The 25217-nt window shown below is 42.9% G+C and overlaps 1 protein-coding gene across 1 annotated transcript in view; it reads left to right on the top strand.

Annotated features, from left to right (window-relative positions):
- Positions 1-25217, top strand: part of LOC129532884 (uncharacterized) — a 100934-nt gene that overhangs the window by 33123 nt on the left and 42594 nt on the right. The gene's annotated exons all lie outside the window — the stretch shown is intronic.

The raw sequence follows: 25217 nt of genomic DNA on the forward strand, positions 1-25217 counted from the left end.
ACGGTGCCGTGGGTTGCCCTGTGTAGGAGCGTCTCTTTAATGGGCTTTGTAGGCACAGTTAATGCATACAAACGCCTCAGTCTATTCCTTCACCACCACCATTCCCCGCCGCGGCGTTTTCTGTATTTGTTTCTTTAACAAAGAGCACAGCCTGTCCGGTGCGCGCGGGGCTCCTTTTGCTCCCCTCCAGGGTTCCTGCAGCCTCGCCGCGATGGACCTGGCACCTGGCTCGGTATTCACCAGCTGATTTCTGGGCTCCAGCGTTACCCTTTTTACGGCTTCACAACCAGTCTGGAGCAAAGAAGAAACACTGAGGAATATAAGTGATAGCTGTTCTCTTGAAAGGGACGTGGGAACCGTGGAAATCACCCTAGAGTAAGGCTCAAATGTCAGAAAGCTGCAGGAGGCTCCAGATTGAAATCCCTGAAGAGCCTAAGAATGTAATGATCTCTTTCTTTTGTTAATACTGCTGTTGCCTCTATTTTCTTGGGGGTGAGTCTTCTCTTCCTTTCTTAAAAAGCAACTCTGGGCCGGGCGCAGTGGCTCACGCCTGTAATCCCAGCACTTTGGGAGGCCCTGGAGGGTGGATTGCCTGAGGTCAGGAGTTCGAGACCAGCCGGCCTAACATGGTGAAACCCCGTCTCTACTAAAAATACAAAAATTAGCTGGGCGTGGTGACACACGCCTGTAGTCCCAGCTCCTCGGGAGGCAGGAGAATCGCTTGAACCCAGGAGGTAGAGGTTGCAGTGAGCCGAGATCGCAACACTACACTCCAGCCTGGGCGACAGAGCAAGACTCCTCAGAAAAAAAAAAAAAAAAAAAAAGGCCGGGCGCGGTGGCTCACTCCTGTAATCCCAGCACTCTGGAAGGCCGAGGCGGGCGGATCACCTGAGGTCAGAAGTTCAAGACCATCCTGGCTATCACGGTGAAACCCCGTCTCTACTAAAAATACAAAAAATTAGCCGGGTGTGGTGGTGTGCGCCTGTAATTCCAGCTACTCGGGAGGCTGAGGCAGGAGAATCGCTTGAACCCGAGAGGCGGAGGTTGCAGTGAGCCCAGATCGCACCATTGCACTCTAGCCTGGGCAGCGAGAGCGAAACTCCGCCTCAAAAAAAAGCAAGTCCGAGGGCTCTTATTCTTATTTAAGAAATTTTTACTCTTGAACACAGAGGAAACCTGGAGACCATGATTGTTAATCAAAGATCCTCTTAACTCTTGACAAAGTTTTCTGGATTCCTGAGTTCTAAATCATGGGACTATTGACACCCTTTTGAACTAAAGAATTTGTAACACTTTGGTAACATTCAAATCTTTAATACACAATAAACAGGATTCTGCAAACAGAGCACCCTTTCTAAGGGAGTCTTTTTATCTCACTTCTTGTAAATAACTTATCACTTATGGGAACCATTGCCCAATTTGATATTTGTAAGGAATTAATTAATAATCAATAATATTGCATCTTCATAACATAACATAGCATACTAAGGAGCCGGCAAAGACAAAGCCTGATTCCTGTTGTTAGGGACAGATATCACCTGCCAAGTCATATAATTTCTGTTGTCAGCCACGTTGAGAAGGAATTCTCTCCCACTGCCGATTGGCAGTAAGCTGGAAAGTCCCAGGTGGATAACAGTGGTAGATAACATTATTGTTCCCAATTTTTCACTACTCCATGCATGCATGCCATTTGAAATACGGCTTTGTAGTTCCTCTCAGTAGAGATAGGATGTTTCTCCATCCTGTTCATGTTGGGCTTAGATCAGTCCATTTGCTTTTGGTCAAAGGAAGATAGGCAGAAGTGAGTGTGACAGTTCTGAGCCTGGCCTCAAGAGGTATTTCATGTTTCTCCTTCCCTCTCTGGCACTCTTGTTTTTCACAATGTGAAGAACATACCTGGCTAGTTTGCTGGTCAAAGAAATATGAAGCAGGTCTGAAGCCAGTCCCAGCTTGGGGTCAGCAACCCAGAGAATAAAGGATTATTGTTTCAAGCCGTGTTTTGGAGTAATAGCATTTTGGAGTAATAGTGTTTTGGAGTAGTTGGTTCCTGGAATTAGTGTTGTGATAGCTGACTGAAACAACAGCAGAGAGAGCAATCTGCTTCCTTCGTATTGGCCTGCAAGGTGCCTAAGTTGGTGTCTCTCAGGCAGCTCTTTGGCTATGGTTCTTAGACACATCCCTTATGGAGGCCAGCGGAGTAAGGAACCCAGAAATTTTACAGCAAGCTTGTCCAACCCAGGGCCTGCAGGCTGCATGCGGCCCTGGACCGCTTTGAATGCAGCCCAACACAAATTTGTAAACTTTCTTAAAATACTTTTTTGCGATTTTTTTTTAAGCTCATCAGCTATCATTAGTGTTAGTGTATTTAATGTGTGGCCCAAGATAATAATTCTTCCAGTGTGGCCCTGGAAAGCCAAAAGATTGGACACCTCTGGTTTACAGTAAAGCATTCTAGAGAACAGGGGTCAGAAGGAAAAGTCTAGTGTGGCCAGTAGTCCTAGTAGCAAGCTAATGATCATGGAATAGGAAATCTCTGTGTTGTAACTGGATTGCTTTTGCTGTTTTTTATGTTATATAGTTTTTTATGTTATATAGTTTATTTTTTAATTATTTTTATTTATATTTTATTTAATTATTTTTATTATAGTTTATTTTTTAATTATACAATGATTCATTAATACATTCTCATCATCAATTTTGAAATAAGGCTCAAAATAAACTTTTTAAAACCCAAGTTCACCTTCCCTCTCCATTTCCCTTCCCACTTCTCACTTACCCTTCACACTTACCCAGCCATCCCCTACCTCTACTTTTCCACAGATAACCATAAATGAAAATTTAGCCTTTAAGCTTCTAGACCTTTTTCTGTGCGTGCATATACATATACATATATTTATATACTAAATATAAATGATTATATGAGTATTAGGTATAATGCTTTTATACTTCTTTTCTCTGTGTTATTTCTCCCTTTGTTTTCTTCAATATATAGGAAAGTGGTTTTTTTTTTAATTATTTCATCCTTGGCTGGGTGCTGTGGCTACATCTGTAATCCCAGCACTTTGAGAGGCCAAGGTGGGAGGATCACTTGAGCCCAGAAGTTCAAGACCAGCATGGGCAGGAGGATCACATAGTTCGAGACCCCATCTCTACAAAGAAAATAAAATAAAGTTAGCCAGGTGTGGTGGTATGGATCTGTAGTCCCAGCTACTGGGGAGGCTGAGGCAGAAGGATCACATGAGCCCAGGAGTTTGAGGTTGCAGCATGCTGTGCTCTCACCACCCCACTGCAGCCTGGGTGACAGAGTGAGATCCTGTCTCAAAAATAAATAAACAAAATAAAACAAATAAAATTTCATTCTGCCTTCAGTATAATAGACTAACCAAAGGAAGAGATTTTCCTGCTTTTATATCAGAATATTAAATGGTAGGAGGACACTTTAGGGCTCAGTATGGGGGTGGCAGTGACAATCAACATGAGGAACGGAAGAGAAGACAAAATTCTGAGTAGTGGCCAGTAAGTCATTTCCCTCTCCCAACCTTTCAACTTCACATTCTCAGGCAAATCCTTGGAAGTACTGAGTTATGTTTGATTAAATGAGGTAATTGTCCCTTATGACATTCCAAGTCCAAGAGAATATAGTGGAAGCTATGCTGCCTTTTCTGACCTAACTTCTGGAGTCACATACCATCACTTCTGTTGTATTCTCTTGGTCACACAGATTGATCCTAATTCAGTGTGGGAGAGTACTACACAAGGACATTCATACCAGGAGATGAGGATCATTGAGGGCCATGTTGGAAGCTGGCGGCCACAAGGGCATTCACTCAGTAGTGAATTTTGAGTGATTGACCCAATCTTTAAACAGATTCCCTCGTCACAGGTCAACAGAGTCCCTGGTTGACAACTACTAGGTAGATTTTACAAGAACAGCCAGAAAAATCTCTTCTTTGCCTCTCCTTAAGGAAAGAGAAGTTCTGGATAGCTATCTAACAGCAATATTGTGTTGTTAACCTATCTTATTTGTGAACAACTATATCCAACCCTCCATACAAAGATTATTCATACCTCTCCCATGCTATGGGTCTGCAAAGTAATCTAGTCCCCCAAACTCACTTTTTCTTTTAGGTATTGTTTTGCCTTTTAGAAATCAGAATCTTTTAAACATTGTATATTAAATAAGTTATAAGAGGGCTGCCTTAGAATAACCAAACCCAAAATAATTTGGAGGGCGTGGGTTAAGTTTTCAGAATCCAATGAAGTAATTTTGAGGATGAAATTTGAAGCATCCAAAAAATAAATAGAAATTTGTACCATCAAATGCAATCAGATAAATAAGCAGAAAGTATAAACTTTTGGATATAGAAGGAAGTTAAATCCTCATGAGTTGCATCTATAACTTCATCCTGTAATGTTTTCTAGTAAAATAAGTACTTAAAACCATTTCATAATTTCAGTTCTTGATATATTTTAAAAGCAACCTTCTCTTTAAAATAGTGCTTTAGTTGGAAGAATTCTATTAATTCTGTCTACAAATTAATTACTTTTAAAGAATATTTTATTGCTTTATTAAAATATTTGAAATCTTTAAGATGAATTACGCTTTATTCTAGTTAGAATTTTTAATGTTTTTTATGTTAAAACCAACTTTTGTTAGCAGATTTCACTTTCATATCTTTATTATAAGTTTAAAAGTCAAAATTAAATGAACATCAAGACATTTTATTAGTGATTTAAGATCATGTTAATTTTTTTTTCCAGACAGAGCTTTGCTCTTGTCACCCAGGCTGGAGTGCAGTGGCACAATCTTGGCTAACTGCAACCTCTGCCTCCTGAGTTCAAGCAGTTCTCCTGCCTCAGTCTCCCGAGTAGCTGGGATTAAGGTGCCTGCCTCCACGCCTGGATAATTTTTGTATTTTTAGTAGAGACGGGGTTTCACTATGTTGGCCAGGCTGGTCTCGAACTCCTGACCTCGTGATCTGCCTGCCTCGGCCTCGCAAAGTGCTGGGATTACAGGCGTGAGCCACCGCGCCTGGCCAATCAGATTAATCTTTACAGTTTCTGAATAGTTTACTTAATAAAATTCAGGATAAATGCTATATTAGCTCATTAAAGCACAAATATAAATATCTTCCATGGGAAACTACTTGAAACAAACTTTCATATTTGTGCCGCATAATTTTTAAAGGCATTTAACTGGCCGGGTGCAGTGGCTCACACCTGTAATCCCAGCATTTTGGGAGGCGGAGGCAGGCAGATCACCTGAGGTCAAGAGTTTGAGACCAGTCTGGCCAATGTGATGAAACTCCGCCTCTACTAAAAATACAAAAATTAGCCAGGCACGGTGGCGGGTGCCTGTAATCCCAGTTACTCGGGCAGCTGAGGCAAGAGAATTGCTTGAACCCGGGAGGCAGAGGTTGCAGTGAGCCAAGATCGTGCCATTGTACTTCAGCCTGGGCGACAGAGAGAAACTCGGTCTCAAAAAAAATAATAATAATAATAAATAAATAAATAAAGGCATTTAACACTTACTCTCCCATGCTTCTAAGTTAAAATGAGTTAATAGAAATGTGTCTTTCCATTCACTTTCAGATCACCCTAAAAAAAAGAAAAACCAAAAGGCTTTCCCATTATTTATTTGCTTTCTTTTCTGGGGGTTTTTCCTGTTTGTCAGCTAACTACTGTAGGTAGCATTATTTTTATAAGAGTAAATAATAATGACAGTAACACAATAATATTGACCTCTATTCATATACTGCTAGGTTTTCTGTGTTTATTCATCTTATGAGTATTATCACCATTTCATAGTTGATGCTGAAACTAAGAGAGGTTAAGTCACTTGTTCAAAGTTATACAGTAGGTGGCAGGGTTGGATATTGAATCCATCTCCAGAACCTGTACTCTTAACCACTAGTACAGCATATTATTAAAATACTGTTTTCATTTTCTTTTCTTTTTTTTTTTTTTTTTTTAGATAGGGCCTATCTCTGTTGCCCATGCTGGAGTGCACTGGCTTCACCCTCCAGAGTGGCTGAGACTACAGGTCATCATGCCCAGCTAATTTGTATGTATGTATGTATTTATTTATTTTAGAGACAGGATCTTGCCATGTTGCCCAGGCTGGTAGTCAAACTCATGGCTTCAAAAAATCTTCCTGCCTCATCCTCCCAAAGTGCTGGGATTACAGGTGTGAAGTATGGCACCCAGCCTAAAGTGTTTTTTGGACACATGTAGGGCAGTCCTGTTCCAACTGTTCATGTCCAAACATAGAGAATGAAAAGCATTGCTCTCTGTTTCACCTCTTGTCCTATTCCCCCAAATTTATAGGGGGCTGCTGTCACCTCTTATTCTGACTCACCTGTTTGGCTTTTTTTTTTTTTTCCCTTGAGACAGGGTCTGTCTGTCACCCAGGCTGCAGTGCAGTGGTGCAATCACAGTTCACCGCACCCTCGGCTTCCCGGCCTCAGGTGATCCTCTCACCTCAGTCTCCCAAGTAGCTGGGACCACAGGTGCCTGCCACCATGCCCAACTAATTTTTGTATTTTTTGTAGAGACGGGGTTTTGCCATGTTGCCCAGGCTGATCCTGAACTCCTGGGCTCAAGTGATCTTCCCACCTTGGCCTCCCAAAGTACAGGCATGAGCCACCATGCCAGGTGTGTTTGGCCTTTATGTTCTGCCTAACATGCCAGGCACTGCCAAAGTGCTTGGGTGCTTCTGACCATGTTCCTTATATCCCACTCTCCAGACATTCCCTTCACTAGTAGATGCCAACTAATTCCCTCTACTCCAGCCTGTGGCTTCTGTATCCTGCTCTCCCTGCTTCCCTTCTTGTCTGCCACATTAAGTTTGAGCAGACTTTCCATATCTGCTGGTGACACTGACTACTAAGCAAAAGAGAGAGAGAAAGAAATTTAAAGCCAGGACAAGAAACCAATCAATATAGAGGGTAAAAGGGTCATAGAAGGACCATGATTAAAATGTGAATACCAGCCAGGCGGTGGAGGCCCACCTGTAGGCTCAGCTACTCAGGAGGCTGAGGAGTAGGATCGCTTATGCCCAGGAGTTCTGGGCTATAGTGTGCTATGCCCATGAGGTGTCTGCACTAAGTTCAGCATCAATATGGTGACCTCCCAGGAGCAGGGGACCACCAGGTTACCTAAGGAGGAGTGAACCAACCTAGGTCAGAAACAGAGCAGGTCAAAACTCCCATGCTGATCAGTAGTGGGATCACACCTGTGAATGACCAGTGCTAAAGTGCTCTCCAGTCTGGGCAACATAGTGAGACAACTCCCCATAAATAATTTTTTTTTTTAAATTCAGACAGAGTCTTGCTCTGTCACCCAGGCTAGAGTGCAGTGGCATGATCTCAGCTCACTGCAACTTCTGCCTCTTAGATTCAAGCAATTCTCCCACCTCAGCCTCCTGAGTAGCTGGGATTACAGGCACATACCACCACGCCCAGCTTTTTTTTTGTTTTGTTTTGTTTTGTTTTGTTTAGTAGAAGCGGGGTTTTGCCATGTTGGCCAGATTGGTTATGAACTCCTGACCTCAAGTGATCCGCCCACCTCAGCCTCCGAAAGTGCTGGGATTACAGGCATGAGCCACCTCACCTGGCCTCCCATAAACAAATATTTTAAAATGTGAATACCAGAAAGTAGAGGATGGAAGGCTGGGCATGGTGGCTCACGCCTATAATCTCAGTACTTTGGAAGACTGAGGTGGGTGGATCGCTTTGCCTAGGAGTTCGAGACCAGCCTGGGCAACATGGCGAAACCCATCTCTACAAAAAATACAAAAATTAGCCAGTGTGGTGGCATGCACCTGTAGTCGCAGGTACTCGGAAGGCTGAGAAGAGAGAATCACCTGAGTCAGGAAGTGGAGGCTGCAGTGAGCCGTGATCGTGCCACTGCATTCCAGCGTGGCCAACGGAGAAAGATCCTGTATCAAAAAAAAATGTTCTAATTAAAATAGAAAAGAAGGCCAGGCGCAGTGGCTCACACCTGTAATACCAACACCTTGGGAAGCCAAGGCAGGTGGATCATTTGAGGTCAGGAGTTCAAGACCAGCCTGGCCAACATGGTGAAACCCTGTCTCTACTAAAAATACAAAAATTAGGCCAGGCACAGTGGCTCACGCGTGTAATCCCAGCACTTTGGGAGGCCAAGGCAGGCAGATCACGAGGTCAGGAGATGGAGATCATCCTGGCTAACATGGTGAAACCCCATCTCTACTAAAAAAATTAGCTGGGTATGGTGCAGATGCCTGTAATCCCAGCTACCTGGGAGGCTGAGGCACGAGAATCACTTGAACCCAGGAGGCAGAGGTTGCAATGAGCCGAGATCATGCCACTGCACTCCAGCCTGGAGACAGAGTGACACTCCATCTCAAAAAAAAAAAAAAAAAAAAATATATATATATATATATACACACATATATGTGTATATATATATATATATACACACACATATATGTGTGTATATATATATATACACACACATATGTGTGTGTATATATATACACAAAAATTAGCCAGGCGATAGTGGTACGCACCTGTAATCCCAGCTACTTGGGAGGCTGAGGCAGGAGAATCGCTTGAGCCTGGGAGGTGGAGGTTGTCATGAGCCAAGATCACACCACTGCACTCCAGTCTGGGTGACGGAGTGAGACCCTGTCTCAAAAAGAGAAAAAAGAAAGAAAGGAAAGGGGCTGGGTGCAGTGGCGCACACCTGTAATTCCAGCACTTTGGGAGGCCGAGGAAGATGGATCACCTGAGGTCAGGAGTTCGAGATCAGCCTGGCCAACATGGTGAAAGCTCGTCTCTACTAAAAATACAAAAATTAGCTGGGCATGGTGGTGGACGCCTATAATCCCAGCTACTCGGGAGGCTGAGGCAGGAGAATTGCTTGAACTAGGAGGTGGAGGCTGCAGTGAGCAGAGATCGCACCATGCACTCCAGCCTGGGTGACAGAGCTCCATCTAAAAAAAAGAAAAGAAAGAAAGAAAGAAAAGGATGGAATAAATGGGAAGAGGAGAGGAGAGTTTAAAAATACTGTAAATCCACATACAGGCTGGAAACTCCCATAATAGGAAAATGGGAAAGGAAAATAGGTTTATGGTTAAAATTAATATATAAGAGCTCATGAATAGGTATAGGTTGGGCGTGGTGGCTCACACCTGTAATCCCACCACTTTGGGAGGCCGAGTCAGGTGGATCACCTGAGGTCAGGAATTTGAGACCAGCCTGACTAACATAGTGAAACCCTGTCTCTACTAAAAATAGAAAAATTAGCTGGGCGTGATGTCGCATGCCTGTAATCCCAGCTACTCGGGAGGGCGAGACAGGAGAATCGCTTGAACCCGGGAGGTGGAGGTTGCAGTGAGCCGAGAGATCACGCTGTTGCACTCCAGCCTGGGCAACAAGAACGAAACTCTGTCTCAAAAAAATAAATGAAATAAAAATAAAAAATGAATAGGTATAGTAATTGATAATATCTATACTTATATGTGGTCAGAGGCCTAAATACCAATGAAATACTTTTGAAATTTAGCATCTTCTTAATAGGTGCACTTTCTTTTTTTTTTTTTTTTTTTTTTGAAACGGAGTTTTGCTCTTGTTGCCCAGGCTGAAGTGCAGTGGTGTGATCTCGGCTCACTGCAACCTCTGCCTCCCAGGTTCAAGCGATGCCCCGTCTCAGCCTCCCGAGTCACTGGGATTACAGACATGTGCCACCACGCCCAGCTAATTCTGTATTTTTTAGTAGAGACGGGGTTTCTTCATGTTGGTCAGGCTGGTCTCGAACTCCCAACTTCAGGTGATCCTCCTGCCTCTGCCTCACAAAGTGCTGGGATTACAGGCGTGAGCCACCGAGCCCGGTGGTGCCCTTTTTTTTTATTTTTTTTTATTTTTTGAGACAGAGTCTCATTCTGTCACCCAGGCTGGAGTGCAGTGGCGCGATCTTGGCTCACTGAAAGCTACACCTCCCAGGTTCACGCCATTCTCCTGCCTCAGCCTCCTGAGTAGCTGGGACTACAGGCGCCCGCCTGCCACCACGCCCGGCTAATATTTTGTATTTTTAGTAGAGACAGGGTTTCACCGTGTTAGCCAGGGTGGTCTGGATCTCCTGACCTTGTGATCCACGCGCCTCAGCCTCCCAAAGTGCTGGGATTACAGGCATGAGCCACCGTGCCGGGCCATGCGCTTTCTTTTAATCCTCACAATCACCCAATCAGGAAGATACTATAGTATTATCATATTTTAGATTATGAAACTGACCTGGCTGGGCATGGTGGCTCATGGCCGGGCACGGTGGCTCTTGCCTGTAATCCTAGCACTTTGGGAGGCTGAGGCAGGCAGATCACTTGTGGTCAGGAGTTCAAGACCAGCCTGGCCAACATGGTGAAACCTTGTCTTTACTAAAAATACAAAAATTAGCCGGGTGTGGTGGCACGGGCCTGTAATCCCAGCTGTTCATGGTGCTGAGGCAGGAGGTTCGCTTGAAACTGTGAGGAGGAGATTGTAGTGAGCTGAGATCACAGCACTGCACTCCAGCCTGGGCGAAAGAGCGAGACGCCATCTCAAAAAAAAAAAAAAGAAAGAAAAAAGAAAGAAAAAGAAAAGAAAAAGAAACTGACTTTTCCCAGAATCACCAGTAAGTGAGTAGGGGAAACTAGCTGACTCCAGGCTGCAAGTTCTTAACAGTCTGCCCAGCCTCCTCCTCCTCCTCCTCCTCATTATCATCCCCAGGGTGTCAGGCCAGCCTCTCCCTATAGTGTGCTCTCCTAAGGATAGATAATACCTCTGCCTAATACAGCTGAGTAGAAACGGAATTTGAATCCAGTTTTTCTTATTTTCACAGGCTCCCTTTTTGAGGTCACTGAAGTGAGAAGTGGGAAAGAGGAAGGTCTTAGGTGATGCCCTTGAGCCTAGAGGAAGGGATTTAGCAATAACGGGCTCTCTTTAATTAACTTGCTGAGTCAGGGCAGGAGGCAAGCAAACTAGTGAAGCTGAGGGGAAGAGAGGAAGTCAAGTATAGATTGACAGAGGCAGGCTTGGATCTAGTGAGGCAGGGAGAGATTGGGGAAATTAGAAAATAAGGAAAATAGGAAAGAGCTAAAATTCATTAGCCAACAGTGGACTTGAATGTGGACAATTATCTACTTTATAACTTGGGGTTTTTTTGGTTTGGTTTTGTTGATAGAGTCTCACTCTGCCACCCAGGCTGGAGTTCAGTGGTACGATCATGACTCACTGCAGCCTGGATCTCCTGTGCTCAAGCAATCCTCCCACCTCAGCCTCCCAAGTAGCTGGAACTGCAGGTGCATGCCACCATCCCTGGCTAATTTTTTATTTTTTATGGAGACAGGGGTCTCACTATGTTGCCCAGACTGGTCTTGAACTCCTGGACTCAAGGGATCCTCCTGCCTCGGATTCCCAAAGTGCTGGGATTACAGGCATGAGACACCACACCCAGCCTACTTTATAATTTTGACTATAGCTAGCTGTGTCTGTATGTTCAAAATTATTTTGCTTTTCAGTTTTTCCTCAGGATGTCTTGTGTATTTTTATATGGTAGTTGACATTTACTATTAACCAATTTTGGTATTTTTCTAATATTTATGTGATAGAAAATTTAATTATTTTTATATTGTGTATTAAAAATTTCAGTCTTTAATATTTTTTATTTATCATTAGCCCAAAGAGCCCTTCAATCATTAATGTAATACTTGTTAAATTAGGCAGGAACTAGATATTAGGGTGTGCCTATAACGTCAGTCCCGAATATCCAGATTAGATAAACTATTTAGTGCCTCTCAGGCCCTAATATACTGAACTCCCAAATGCCAGTATGCTGAGAACAGCAACAGAAAAAGTTTTACAGAAGATGCACATGTGGTTATCAGCACCAAGTGAATAGCCCTGAGCTTTTTTTTTTTTTTTCTTTTTGAGACGGAGTCTTGCTCTATCCCCAGGCTGGAGTGCAGTGGCACGATCTCTGCTCACTGCAACCTCCGCCTCCCAGGTTCAAGCGATTCTCCTGCCTCAGTCTCCCGAGTTGCTGGGACTACAGGCACACACCACCACGCCTAGCTAATTTTTGTATTTTTAGTAGAGACAGGTTTCACCATGTTGGCCAGGATGGTCTCGATTTCTTGACCTCGTGCTCCACCCACCTTGGCCTCCCAAAGTGCTGAGATTACAGGCATTGAGCCACCGTGCCCGGCCAGCACTGAGCTTTTTGGGTGTAGAGTTTTCAGACGACACAGAAGATTTTGGTCTAAATGGTCTAGATAGCTTGAAATGAGATTAAGAAGTAGTATCACGGACTGTGATATAAGTGACTGAATTTGTGGAATTCTCTTCCCACTGCAACATCTTTACAGTGATCCTGTTTTCTAGAATCAGATTTTTGGGATGAAATGAATGGAGTGAAAGGATGAAAAAGTAAGACAAAAAGGCAAGACTTTTTTGTATATTCCAGGCATTCTAGCTGTTTTTATTTTTGTAGGATAAACATTTCGAAGATGTGATTAGAGGAAGAAAAGAGAAGACAGATTACAATAAACATACATATATTTACCAGGGCTTAAGGCCATTTAGTCTACCAGGTAACAAACTTTTTTTTTTAAGCTTTAGAATTTACAAAGTTCACATCAGTCTGAAACAAACATTTTATTTTTTTAAGCTTTAGAACTTACAAAGTTAACATCAGTCTGAAATGATAGCATTATAAGGGTAGCATATGAAAAATCTCCTTTATAACATTTTATTTATTTATTTTTTATAGAGATGTTAGGGTCTCACTATGTTGCCCAGGGTGGTCTCAAACTCGTGAGCTCAAGCCATCCTCCCATCTCAGCCTCCCGAAGTACTGGGATTACAGGCATAAACCACCATGCCAGGTCTGAAAAATCTTCTTAACCAGCTATAACGAGGTAAAACATCTCTTTAAAAATATCTTAAAAGACAGCAAATGAGCTTGAAATGCTATAAGGAAATATAGCCTCACTTAATAAATATAATTCAAAGCCTCCAAGGATTAACCCAAGAAAGCAAATTTCAAGAAACTGATTTACCTACTACCACTGTGACCCTCACTTTGATTATCACTTCTACCCCCATACTGGGCCATGAAAGGGTTCTGCTCCTGTTTAACATTCTTGCTTTACTCCCCAGTCTAATCTCATCAGTTCTGAGGCTCCCTACCAATTCCTTCTGTTCTCACACGCTTTCACTCCAGCCTCATTCTCTGACCACCAGGCCCTGGCTCTGCCCCAGCAGCCATACTTCTGCCATGTGACATTGCTCTCTTTGGCTATAGCTGAATGATTGAATCAGCAAGGTGTACCTCATCTAAGCTGGGCCTATCATACCTGTTCTTTCCAGAATTTGGAACTGGGACCAACAGGCCATCTACAGTCTCTTAATGTCTCTGGAATTTTGTATGCTGGTAGTTGTGAGAGAATCACAGTCTGCCGTATGGAAACTGAGAAGCAGGAAAAGCCCTTCTGCTGTGGCTTTGCCACAAGCAGACTCAGACATTAGAGAGCAGAGAGAAGTGTGTAGGTTTCTGGCAGCTTTCTGGACCCAGATCATTCTAATGGCTGGGGGGAATCCACCTCTTATAAGGCCTGAAACTTAATACAATTTGAGGGAGGCCCTCTTTTTTAAATAAATAGAAAATTATGGGTACAAATAGAATATTTATTTAGAATGGGAAATAAATCACCAAAAATAACACTTTTTTTTTTTTTTTTTTTTTTTTTTTTAGATATAGTCTTGCTCTGTACCCAGATGGGAGTGCAGTGGTGCCATGGCTCACCTCAGCCCCAACTTCCTGGGCTCAAATGATCCTCCCACCTCAGCCTCCCAAGAAGCTAGGACTACAGGCACGCACCACCACACCCAGCTAAGTTTTTTTGTTTTTGTTTTTTTTGTTTGTTTGTTTGTTTTTGAGACGGAGTCTCGCTCTGTCGCCCAGGCTGGAGTGCAGTGGTGCGATCTCGGCTCACTGCAAGCTCCGCCTCTCGGGTTCACGCCATTCTCCTGCCTCAGCCTCCCAAGGAGCTGGGACTACAGGCACCCGCCACCACGCCTGGCTAATTTTTTTGTATTTTTAGTAAAGACGGGGTTTCACCGTGTTAGCCAGGATAGTCTCGATTTCCTGACCTCGTGATCCGCCCGCCTCGGCCTCCCAAAGTGCTGGGATTACAGGCGTGAGCCACCGCGCCCGGCCTACTCTCCCTTTTTAGCATAGGCTACATCAAGTTGGTTTCCATTTTTTGCAAACCAAAGTGTCTCAAACAAGTCTCTGTTATATTTTTCACAGATTACTGCATTAGCCCTGTAACAGGTAGGCTTAATTCTGTGTCCAATTCCAATTTGCTTTATATATGCTTTCCAGATTAATCTTCCTAAAGCATAGATGTGATGATGTTACTACTCAGAATCTCTGAGTACAAACTCCTCATCCTGGCATTGAAGGCCTCTGTACAATAGCCCCATGTCTATCTTTCCAGGCTTACTTCCCACCACTTTTCTTGGCGGAGTCTGGGCACCAGTCACAAATGGCTACAAATGGATCATGCCTGAACTTTCCCACCCATATGCCTTTGCTCAGGATACTTCTTCTACACAAAATTCCCTCTCTTGTTCTGTCAGAGCTGCATATTCTTCAGGGTTCATCTCAAATATTATCTCCACCATGAAGCTTTTATACATCCAAATATGTCTCCACCATGAAGCTTTTCCTGATTTTCTGACACACCTCCCACCCTCCAAACTAAGTTTGATTTTTGCCCTCCTTTGATTCACTATAGCTTTTGGTTCTTACTTCATCCATGACACTGTAGTTTCTCTTTTTCTTTTTCTTCTTTTTTTTAAAGAGGGCCTCCTTAAATTGTATTAGGTTTCAGGCCTTTTAAAAGTTGCATAACTGGCCGGGTGCGGTGGTTCACACCTGTAATCTCAGCACTTTGGGAGGCCAAGGCAGGCAAATCACGAGGTCAGGAGATCGAGACCATCCTGGATAACATGGTGAAACCCCGTCTCTATTAAAAATATAAAAAAATTAGCCAGGCATGGTGGCAGGCGCCTATAGTCCCAGCTACTCGGGAGGCTGAGGCAGGAGAATGGCATGAACCCAGGAGACACAGCTTGCAGTGAGTGAGATCGCACCACTGCACCCCAGCTGGGCGACCGAGTAAGACTCCGTCTCAAAAAAAAAAAAGGTTGCATAACCTTGGCCAAGTTATTTAATCGCATATTTTTTATCTCCATTTATGCTTACAAAAAGGAACAACAATAAGGCCAAACGAATAAGCTTGTTGTAAAGATTAAATTAATCTGTAAAATAATATTCTTACCTTCTAGGTTTTTAATGAAAACTAAATGAGTTAATATTTATTTTATTTATTTATTTAGTGATTTATCTGAGATGGAGTTTCATTCTTGTTGCCCAGGCTGGAGTGCCTCAGCCTCCCGAGTAGCTGGGATTACAGGCACCCACCACCACACCCAGCTAATTTTTTATATTTTTAGTAGAGACAGGGTTTCACCATGTTGGCCAGGCTAGTCTTGAACTCCTGATCTTAGGCGATCTGCCCACCTCAGACTCCCAAAGTGCTGGGATTACAGGCGTGAGCCACTGTGCCTGGCCAAGTTAATATTTAAAAAGCACTTAGAATAGTGTCCTGGCTTATATGGGTGCTCTATAAATATTAGCTATTATTACTTGTCCTATGTCCTCATCTATAAAATGGGGATAATGATAGTTCCTTTTTCATATACTTGTAAAGGATTGACTGAGAAGAACTTAGATCAGTTCCTATCACAAAGTAAATGCTCTATAAGGGTTGGTCATTATTATTAGGAAGGCCTCTATTGTGTCCTCTCTATTGCAACTTTCCTGAGGACAGCAGCATTACTTTTTACAACTTTGTGTCCGGCAGTGACTCAAATAATGTCTGGTACATAGGAGTAACTCAAAAATTTGTTATAGGCCACATGGATAGCCTGGCACTGGGCTGGTGGTGACAGTGGGGGCTGGAAGAGCTGCAGGTCCCTAGGGACACGAAACAGGCATGCAGGAGATTAGAAGCCAGTAGGCACCAGTGTGGCTGCCACCAAGTGAATACCTGTTCCCTGGCATCCTGGGGCTCAGAGGACCAGGAGCTTCCCCTTCCATCCTGCCCTTTACACTGAGGTCAGAGAGTGGCAAGGGGAGGATAAGTGCAGGGGTTCCTCAGAAAGGTGGAAGGAACTTGGCCCGGCCTTGTCCAAGATGTTTTTCAGGGGAATCTGGTCATTTTAACTATACTGAGACGCATTAGAAGATGCAAGCTGGAAAAAGGAAGATTCCAATTTGTGTTTTGAACTCTTGGTGGTACAGCAAATGTAAATCTCTTACAGATGGATCTGGGAACCCACTTGTCCAAAGAGCTGCCCAGCGTTCCCTGCTAGAGGTTTGTGTGTCCTCTCATTCAGGTAATCCCGCTATTCTCTGCGAGAGAGCCAGAAGAATCCACCTAACTTCAAAAGAGCCTCCAAATCATTGCTACTCACTACAGCCTCCTTTCAAATGTATTTTGCTTGAGAGAGGATCAATTGCATTATTTAAAAGTTTAAAAAATTTTGTAGTCGAGTGTGGTGGTTCACACCTGTAGTCCCAGCTACTCAGGAGGCTGAGGTGGGAGGACAGCTTGAGCCCTGAAATTCGAGGCTGCAGTGAGCAATGATCACGCCACTGCACTCTAGCCTGGTAACAGAGCAAGACCCCGTCTAAAAAAGAAAAAAAAATTAGTAGCCAACCTATGAGGTTTGGGAACCTGTGGCTTACAGAATTATATCCAAATGCAGTCTCACTGTTATACTTTTCTGTTATTTTGTGGAGGTATCCAGGGCTGCTTACTTATGCTTTTTTTTTATTTTAATCTTTTTATTTTTCTCAGAATGTAAGCTTACATCCTTTTTTTTTTTTTGAGACAGAGTCTTGCTGTGTCACTCAGGCTGGAGTGCAGTGGCATGATCTTGGCTCACTGCAACCTCCACCTCCCAGGTTCCAGCAATTCTCCTGCCTCAGCCTCCCGAGTAGCTGGGATTACAGATGCATGCCACCATGCCTGGCTAATTTTTGTATTTTTAGTAGAGACAATGTTTCACCATGTTGGCCAGGCTGGTCTCCAACTCCTGACCTCAAGTGATCCACCCGCCTCCGCCTCCCAAAGTGCTAGGATTAAAGGGTGAGCCACCACGCCCAGCCCATACTCGACTTCTTTTTGGCCAGGCACTGTGGCTCACGCCTGTAATCCCAGCACTTTGGGAGGCTGAGGCGGGTAAATCATGAGGTCAGGAGATCGAGACCATCCTGGCTAACACGGTGAAACCCCGTCTCTACTAAAAATACAAAAAATTAGCTGGGTGTGGTGGTGGGTGCCTGTAGTCCCAGCTACTCAGGGGACTGAGGCAGGAGAATGGTGTGAACCCAGCAGGCGGAGCTTGCAGTGAGCCAAGATTGCACCACTGCACTCCAGCCTGGGTGACAGAGCGAGACTCTGTCTCAAAAAAAAAAAAAAAAAAAAAAGACTTCTTTTTATATTTAAAAAAAAATTATTGTAAAATCACCTTTCTCCACCCAAATATTGAATTGCATTGATTTTAACTTTTATAAGTTCATAAAGAAATGAAATGTATATTCATGGATACCTGAGTGACTTTTCTATCATTTTTTTTTTTGGACACAGGATCTCCCTCTGTTCCCCAGGCTGGAGTACAGTGGTACGATCATGGCTCACTGCAACCTTGACCTCCCGGGCCCAAGTGATCCTCCCACTTCAGCCTCCTGAGTAGTTGGGACTATGGGTGCATGCTGTCACACCTGGCTAATTTTTGTATTTTTTGTAGAAACAAGGTCTCACTATATTGCCCAGGCTGGTCTCAAACTCCTGGGCTCAAGCAATCATCTTACCTCGGCCTCCCAAAGTGCTGAGATTATAGGCATGAGCCACCATGACAGGCCGCTTGTATCCTAATGTAAACCAAAAAGTGTCTGAGACAGATCTCAATTGATTTAGAGGTTTATTTTGCCAGGGTTGAGAATGTTCCTGGGAAGAAGAAACAGAAGTTCAGTAGTATTTGTGGCCTGTGCTTTTTCCAAAGAGGGTTTTGAGAACCTCAGTATTTAATGGGGAAAAAGTGAGCAGGAGGGGAAGAAGGGAAAAAAAGTGGAAAGGGCAGACAATGAGGTGACTCTTCATATTCTTATAAGGCTTTGAATAGGGCTCACTGAATCCATGTTTTACACGTGAAAAGAGGGAGTAGAGGAACAGTCAATTATGCATTCATCTCTGCTCAGTAAATCTACATTTTACATAACATAAACAGAGTAGAGGAAGAAGCCAAATATGCGTTTGTCTCAGGGCAGGCAGCGGGATGATTTCTAGTCTTGTCTTTGTGCTGTACCTATGAAGATAAGCTGTTAATTTACATTGTCAGGGTGAGACTCAACAGAGCTCTGTTTTAGGGTTAGTTTGTAGGGGAGGTACGTATTCTGAAAGATTTTGGGGCCCACAAGGAATTTCCTTGTAAGCAATTGGTGAGGAAGTCCTCCTGGGGACATATGTGACCTTCTGTCTGTGGTGGGAACGAAAAGGAAGGCAGGTTTTTATGTTGTTGTTGTCGTTGTTATTGCTGTTGTTGTTTTGCATAACTAAGTTCTCAAGCTTAACATTCCTTTTGGCATAGTGAATTTGGGAGAGCCAAGATTTTATTTCCCTTTCATACTATCTAAAATTTAAGGCTGTCAAACAAAAATACAAATTTTGTCCTTTCTTATCTGAAGATATATTTTTTTAAAAAAAATAAGGTTAGTCTTTTTTCTCATTATAAAAGTAACACATGGTGATATGGTTTGGCTGTGTCCCCACCCAAATCTTATCCTGAATTCCCACGTGTTGTGAGAGAGACCCATTAGGAGGTAATTGAATCATGGAGGCAAGTCTTTCCCATGCTGTTCTCATGACAGTGAATAAGTTTCTCGAGATCTGATGGTTTTAAAAAGAGGAATTCCCCTACACAAGCTCTCTCTCTTTGCCTGCTGCCATCCATGTAAGATGTGACTTGCTCTTCCTTGCCTTCCACCATGATTGCGAGGCTTCCCCAGTCACGTGGAACTGTAAGTCCAATTAAACCTCTTTCTTTTGTAAATTGCCCAGTCTCGGGTATGTCTTTATCAGCAATATGAAAATGGACTAATACACATGTCCATTTTGAAAAAGTTTTTAAATGCAAGAGAATGAACTATGTCTTCTTTTTTTTTTTTTTGAGACAGAGTTTCACTCTTGTTGCCCAGGCTGGAGTGCAATGGCATGATCTTGGCTCACTGCATCTTCCGCCTCCCAGGTTCAAGCAATTCTCCTGCCTCAGCCTGCCGAGTAGCTGGGATTACAGGCATGCACCACCATGCCCAGCTAATTTTGTATTTTTAGTAGAGATGGGGTTTCTCCATGTTGGTCAGGCTGGTCTTGAACCCCTAACCTCAGGTAATCCACCTGCCTCAGCCTCCCAAAGTGCTGGGATTACAGGTGTGAGCCACTGCGCCCAGCCGAGCTATGTCTCTTAAAATGATAAAGTAGGCCAGGTGCAATGGCTCATGCCTATAATCCCAGCACTTTGGGAGGTTGAGGCAGGAGGATTGCTTGAGCCCAGGAGCTTAAGACCAGTCTGGGCAACATGGAGAGACCCGTTTCTAATAAAAAAGAAATAAACAATGAAAAATAAAATTATAAAGTAAATTAATCCCTAGCCTCCCTAATGCAGAGATCACTCACAATAGTATCCCAGTATGAAGAGTGTATATTGAAAATTAATTAGGGATGAAGGTAATAGAACTGTGATTGCACCTTTGAAATCACCTTTGTAAAAATTATAATGGTGAAAAAGGGATGACAGTGAAAGAGATCTAACCAACTCCATCTTTCCTTTAACAACTGCAGACTGCCCTTGTTCATTTCTGAGCATAGACTGAGCTAACTGCAGGAGGAATTTAGTTTATAGTTTAACTTTGAAACAAAGATGATAACACCCCTTTCCCATACCAAGCCCCCATCTTGTCTGGGGACCAGAACACCTTTGTAAGACTAACAAATTAGCCACAAGATTAGAAATTATGGTTTAGGAGTCATGCAGCCAGAAGCTACAAGATTCCTAACCTCTCCAGTTGCTCCTAGGGATTGCCTAACTATTGAAAGAACTAAGATTAGTGTTTGAGATATTTTTCAAAGTCTGCATCATTTAATGCACCAGCTGGTGCCACCCAGACCAGTAATCTGACTCAACCAGTTCAGTGATCCCACCCAGGAATGGAAGACAGCAAGAACCCACTTTGACCCCCTATGATTTCATCCCCAACCCAACCAATCAGCACTTCCCATTCCCTAACCCCCTACCCACCAAATTATTCTTTAAAAACTCAGTCTCCAAATTTTGCAGGAGACTGATCTGAGTAATAAAACTCTGGTCTCCTGTTTAGTGGGTTCTGCGTACATGAAACTCTTTCCCTATTAAAACTTCCCTGTCTTCATAAATTGGCTCAGCCAGGCACAGTGGCTCATGCCTGAAATCCCAGCACTTTGGGAGGCCAAGGTGGGCAGATTATGAGGTCACGAGTTCGAGACCAGCCTGGCCAACATGGTGAAACCCCGTCTCTACTAAAAAAAAAAATTAGCTGGGCATGGTGACAGGCACCTGTAATCCCAGCTACTTGGGAGGCTGAGGCAGGAGAATTGTTTGAACCTGGGAGGCAGAGATTGCAGTGAGCCAAGATCATGGCATTGCACTCCAGCCTGGGTGACAGGGCAAGACTCCGTTTCAAAATAAATAAATAGGCTCTATCTGGGCAGCAGGCAAGGAGAACCTGTTGGGCACTTACACTTTTAGGGGAAAAAAAGAAAAAAGGAGGAAGATTTTTCACTTTACCCGTTGAATTATCAGGATTCTTACTGGCATGTGACAAAAATTAGCTTGAGCCAACTTAGTCAAAGATGTAAATTTATTGGCTCACATAACCTGACAAAGATTATTTATTTGACCAATCCTCAAACTCCTGGACCTTCTCCTAGGCTCATCTGTGTACTTCCTTATGAAATCTAGTTTTAGCAAGAACTGTGCTAAGTCTGTTAAGCAAGAACCCCCCACCCTGGATATCTGATACTTCTATATCATATTGGGTTCCTCATCTTTCAGCATCCTGCAAGGGATGTCTGATCACCCTGGTCTGTCTTCAGCAAGAATCCTGTTAGGTCAGTTTAGCCAAAATCCCCCTTGCCCTTGATGTTTCCTCTTAGTAATTTTCAACCCACTGACCCCCGCCCTTCTCCTTGGCTATAAATTTCTACTTGCCCGTGCTGTACTGGAAGTTGAATTCAATCTCTGTACCCTATTGAAAAATCGCATTGCAGTAGTCCCTACATGTAGGGTGATGGTCTGAATAAAGTCTGCCTTTAACAAGAGTCATTGAATTTTTTTTACTTTAAAGAACCAAACAGCCTGGATGCGGTGGCTCATGCCTGTAATCCCAACACTGGGAGGCCGAGGCGGGCAGATCACGAGGTCAGGAGATTGAGACCATCCTGGATAACATGGTGAAACCCCATGTCTACTAAAAATACAAAAAATTAGCCAGGCGTGGTGGCACAAACCTGTAGTCCCAGCTACTTGGGAGGCTGAGGCACGAGAATCACTTGAACTTGGGAGGTGGAGGTTGCAGTGAGCTGAGATTGTGCCACTGCACTCCAGCCTAGGTGACAAAGCAAGACTCCATCTCAAAAAAAAAAGAAAAGAAAAGAAAAGAACAGAAAAAAGAACCAAACTTGCAGTGAGCTATTATTATGTCACTGTACTCCAGCCTGGGTGACAGAGTTGAGACCGTGTCTCTAAAAAGAAAAAAAAACAAAACAAACCACGGGACAGGCAAGGACAACTGTAATAAAACCTTTCATTTTCAGGATGCTCCCTCCGTATTGTTCTCTGCTTCTCTTGATAGCTTCAGTTTCTTCTCTCAACCTGGCTTGCTACATAAGAGATGTTAAGCCTTGGCTGGTCCAAAGCTGGTGAGTTATTAATATCTCAACTGATTGTTCAGAGGCAGTTATAGATCGAACTTCTTGTTCTCCTCTCTCCCTCCTTCTCACTACTACACTTGACTAGTCTTGAAGTTTAAAAAGAGATGTTACAGTCCTCAGACCCACATCCTCACATGGACCTTGTGGATAGAGTGAGAGTGGATCAATTCTCAACAAAAACAGGAGTGCTATTTCTAGAAGAAAAGAAAAATGTAGAGAGGGAAAAAAAATGTTCAATAAAGTTTGTTCCTTGGCTGCACACCCGCCTCCGCCATCACCCACACTCATAGACATACGCTTTGTCCCATACATACAGTTTCAAAACTTCCTTGTCTAGCCACTATGTGGCCACCCATATTCTTGTCCCAGCTCCAGAATCTTTATGTCATGTCATTTCATGGTCAGGATGGATGAATTTCCTTACTTCATTACAACCTACAAATAAACAATAAATCTGAATATTCTCAATGCACCAACATATACAATGGCGGAGAAAAAAATAAGCATTACTTCAAAAGGAATGTCCAAAAGGGGAAAATGGAAAACTACACTGAGAGCATAGACCACTTCTTTCTGGAGAGGGATAGCATGTATTTTGTAGATTCACTTAGACCATTCAACCTTGGAGAGAGTTTTGTAGAGGATACAATTAAGGTTCTAAATGTCTACAGATATCCTAGTTCAATGGGAAGAATCACAAATTTATAGATAGGTTACAGTTGCTGCAGTTTACGTATGGTGACTTTTTGAGCCCCAAATTTTTCAGAGACTGCTTGGACATTACTGAATCCAGTGGCATTTAAATTAAGTGGAGATTAGAAAAGCAAAGGAAAAAAGTGAAGGAAAGAAGAAAGGAAGAAAAGACGGGCCCAAAAAAAGGAAACAATGACTTGTTATCTTTTACAATGATGGGCATCTTAACTTGACTTTTTTAACAACACATTATTTTATTGTATACAAGATTTTAGGCAGATTGAAGTACAGGGCAAATAAACTTCTATTTTATTTATTTATTTATTTATTTATTTATTTATTTATTTATTTTATTTTATTTTTTTAAATTTGCTTTGTTCAAATGGAGTCTCAGTCTGTTGCCCAGGCTGCTGTGGAACCCCTAGGCTCAAACAATCCTCAGCCTTGCGAAGTGCTGGGATTACAAGCATGAGCCACTGCATCCGGCCTAAAGAAACTTCTAAAAGAAAAATAGGAAATCCTTTTTATCAAGGAAATTCCTTCGTGTTCTTTCTTTATTTTTATGAAGTAACAAATTTAAAAAATTGTTGGTCAGTATGAATATTGACCAAAAAAAAGCAAATCCATGAAATGGCTATTATCAAAAGAGCATCTTGAAAAAAAAGAGATATGTTAAGGTGGCAGCAAAGGCAAGCAGATGAACAGTACAGTCAATTATTTCTTTCTAGATTGACCCCTTTGGTTTTTAGATGTAAGTTCAATGAGTTCATTTCAAGCCACAGCAACCAGCTGAAGGGGTGCTGGACCATATTTAACCCAGAGATTCCTGCTATTAGAGAAGTATCTGTCCAAACTAAAGGATTAGGGTGGAGGGAGGGGAATGGAAACAAGCATGTTGAATAATTTCTTATTTAGAATGTTAGGGTCAATGGATTCATAAATCATAGCATCCTGCACAGAGCATCATGAGATGGCAAAACTTATTACATGCAATTCAAAAATATTAAAATTTTATGAAAGTTAAGTTTATACAACTCAGAAAATATGTTGTTTTTCAAATAAAGTTGACTACTACATTATTCACATATAATTCATTCAATTTGGCCAGGCACATTGGCTCACACCTGTAATCCTAGCACTGTGGGAGGCTGAGACAGGCAGATCACCTGAGGTCAGGGGTTCGAGACCAGCCTGGCCAACATGGCAAAACCCTGTCTCTACTAAAAACACAAATATTAGCTGGGCGTGGTGGTGGGCACCTGTAATCCCAGCTACTCGGGAGGCTGAGGCGGGGGAATCACTGGAACCCAGGAGGCGGAGGTAGCAGTGAGCTGAGATTATGCACTGCACTCCAGCCTGGGTGACAGAGTGAGACTCCATCTCAAAAAATAATAATTCATTCAATTCTAAGCATAAAATTGTAGTTAAAATTTAAAATAGAATTGGATTTATAAAAAAAAAGGTCAACTGGATTATTGGTGCCAAATTTTAAAACTCTGACTATTGTAGCCTCATTTGTATTTATTTATTTAAGAAGAGAAGAATGTAACCAAATGCAAGTCAGTTGCTCACCACTTGTAAGTCAATACATGAGAAGTAAGATGTAGTGAAAGGAGGCCAGGCGAGGTGGCTCACGCCTGTAATCCCAGCACTTTGGGAGGCCAAGGTGGGTGGATCACCTGAGGTCAGGAGTTCGAGACCAGCCTCAACATGGAGAAACCCCATCTCTACTCAAAATACAAAAAAAAATTAGCCGAGCATGGTGGTGCATGCCTGTAATCCCGGCTACTTGGGAGGCTGAGGCAGGAGAATTGCTTGAAACTGGGAAGCGGAGGTTGCGGTGAGCCAAGATGGCGCCATTGCACTCCAGCCTGGGCAACAAGAGGGTAACTCAGTCTCAAAAAAAAAAAAAAAAAAAAAAAAAAAAAAGATGTAGTGAAAGGAAAGCAGCTTTATTATCCAAATGCTGGTAGATGAGAAATGGCAAGGCTGATGCCCCCAAATGACCATTTCAAGTGTTAGGCTGAGGGAAGGGATTAAAAAGGCAAGCCTTTATATGGGAAACATCCGAGAGTAACACAGGATACAGATCTGCATATCTTGTTCTAACGGCTATCCTGAGTTGTGGTCTACCTGGAGCATGCGCTGGTGCCATCTGCATGTGGCCAGACTGTAGATTACCCATTTTGAGGCAGTCTTTAAGTGGGAGCAAATTCTGCAGCTGGGCTTCCATGCTGGGTTCATTTTAAAATTAGCCCCTAGAATTTCTTAACAAGCATATAGTTAGATAAGTGTACACAGTGCAAGGGAGCGTATGCTGGCAAAAGGAGAAACATGGAACTTAAAGTACACTTAATGGCTATATATATATATATATAGTTTTTTTTTGAGACAGAGTCTTGTTCTG

Source organism: Gorilla gorilla, chromosome 3 (genome assembly GCF_029281585.2).
Source record: "Gorilla gorilla gorilla isolate KB3781 chromosome 3, NHGRI_mGorGor1-v2.1_pri, whole genome shotgun sequence".
Lineage (NCBI taxonomy): Eukaryota > Metazoa > Chordata > Mammalia > Primates > Hominidae > Gorilla > Gorilla gorilla.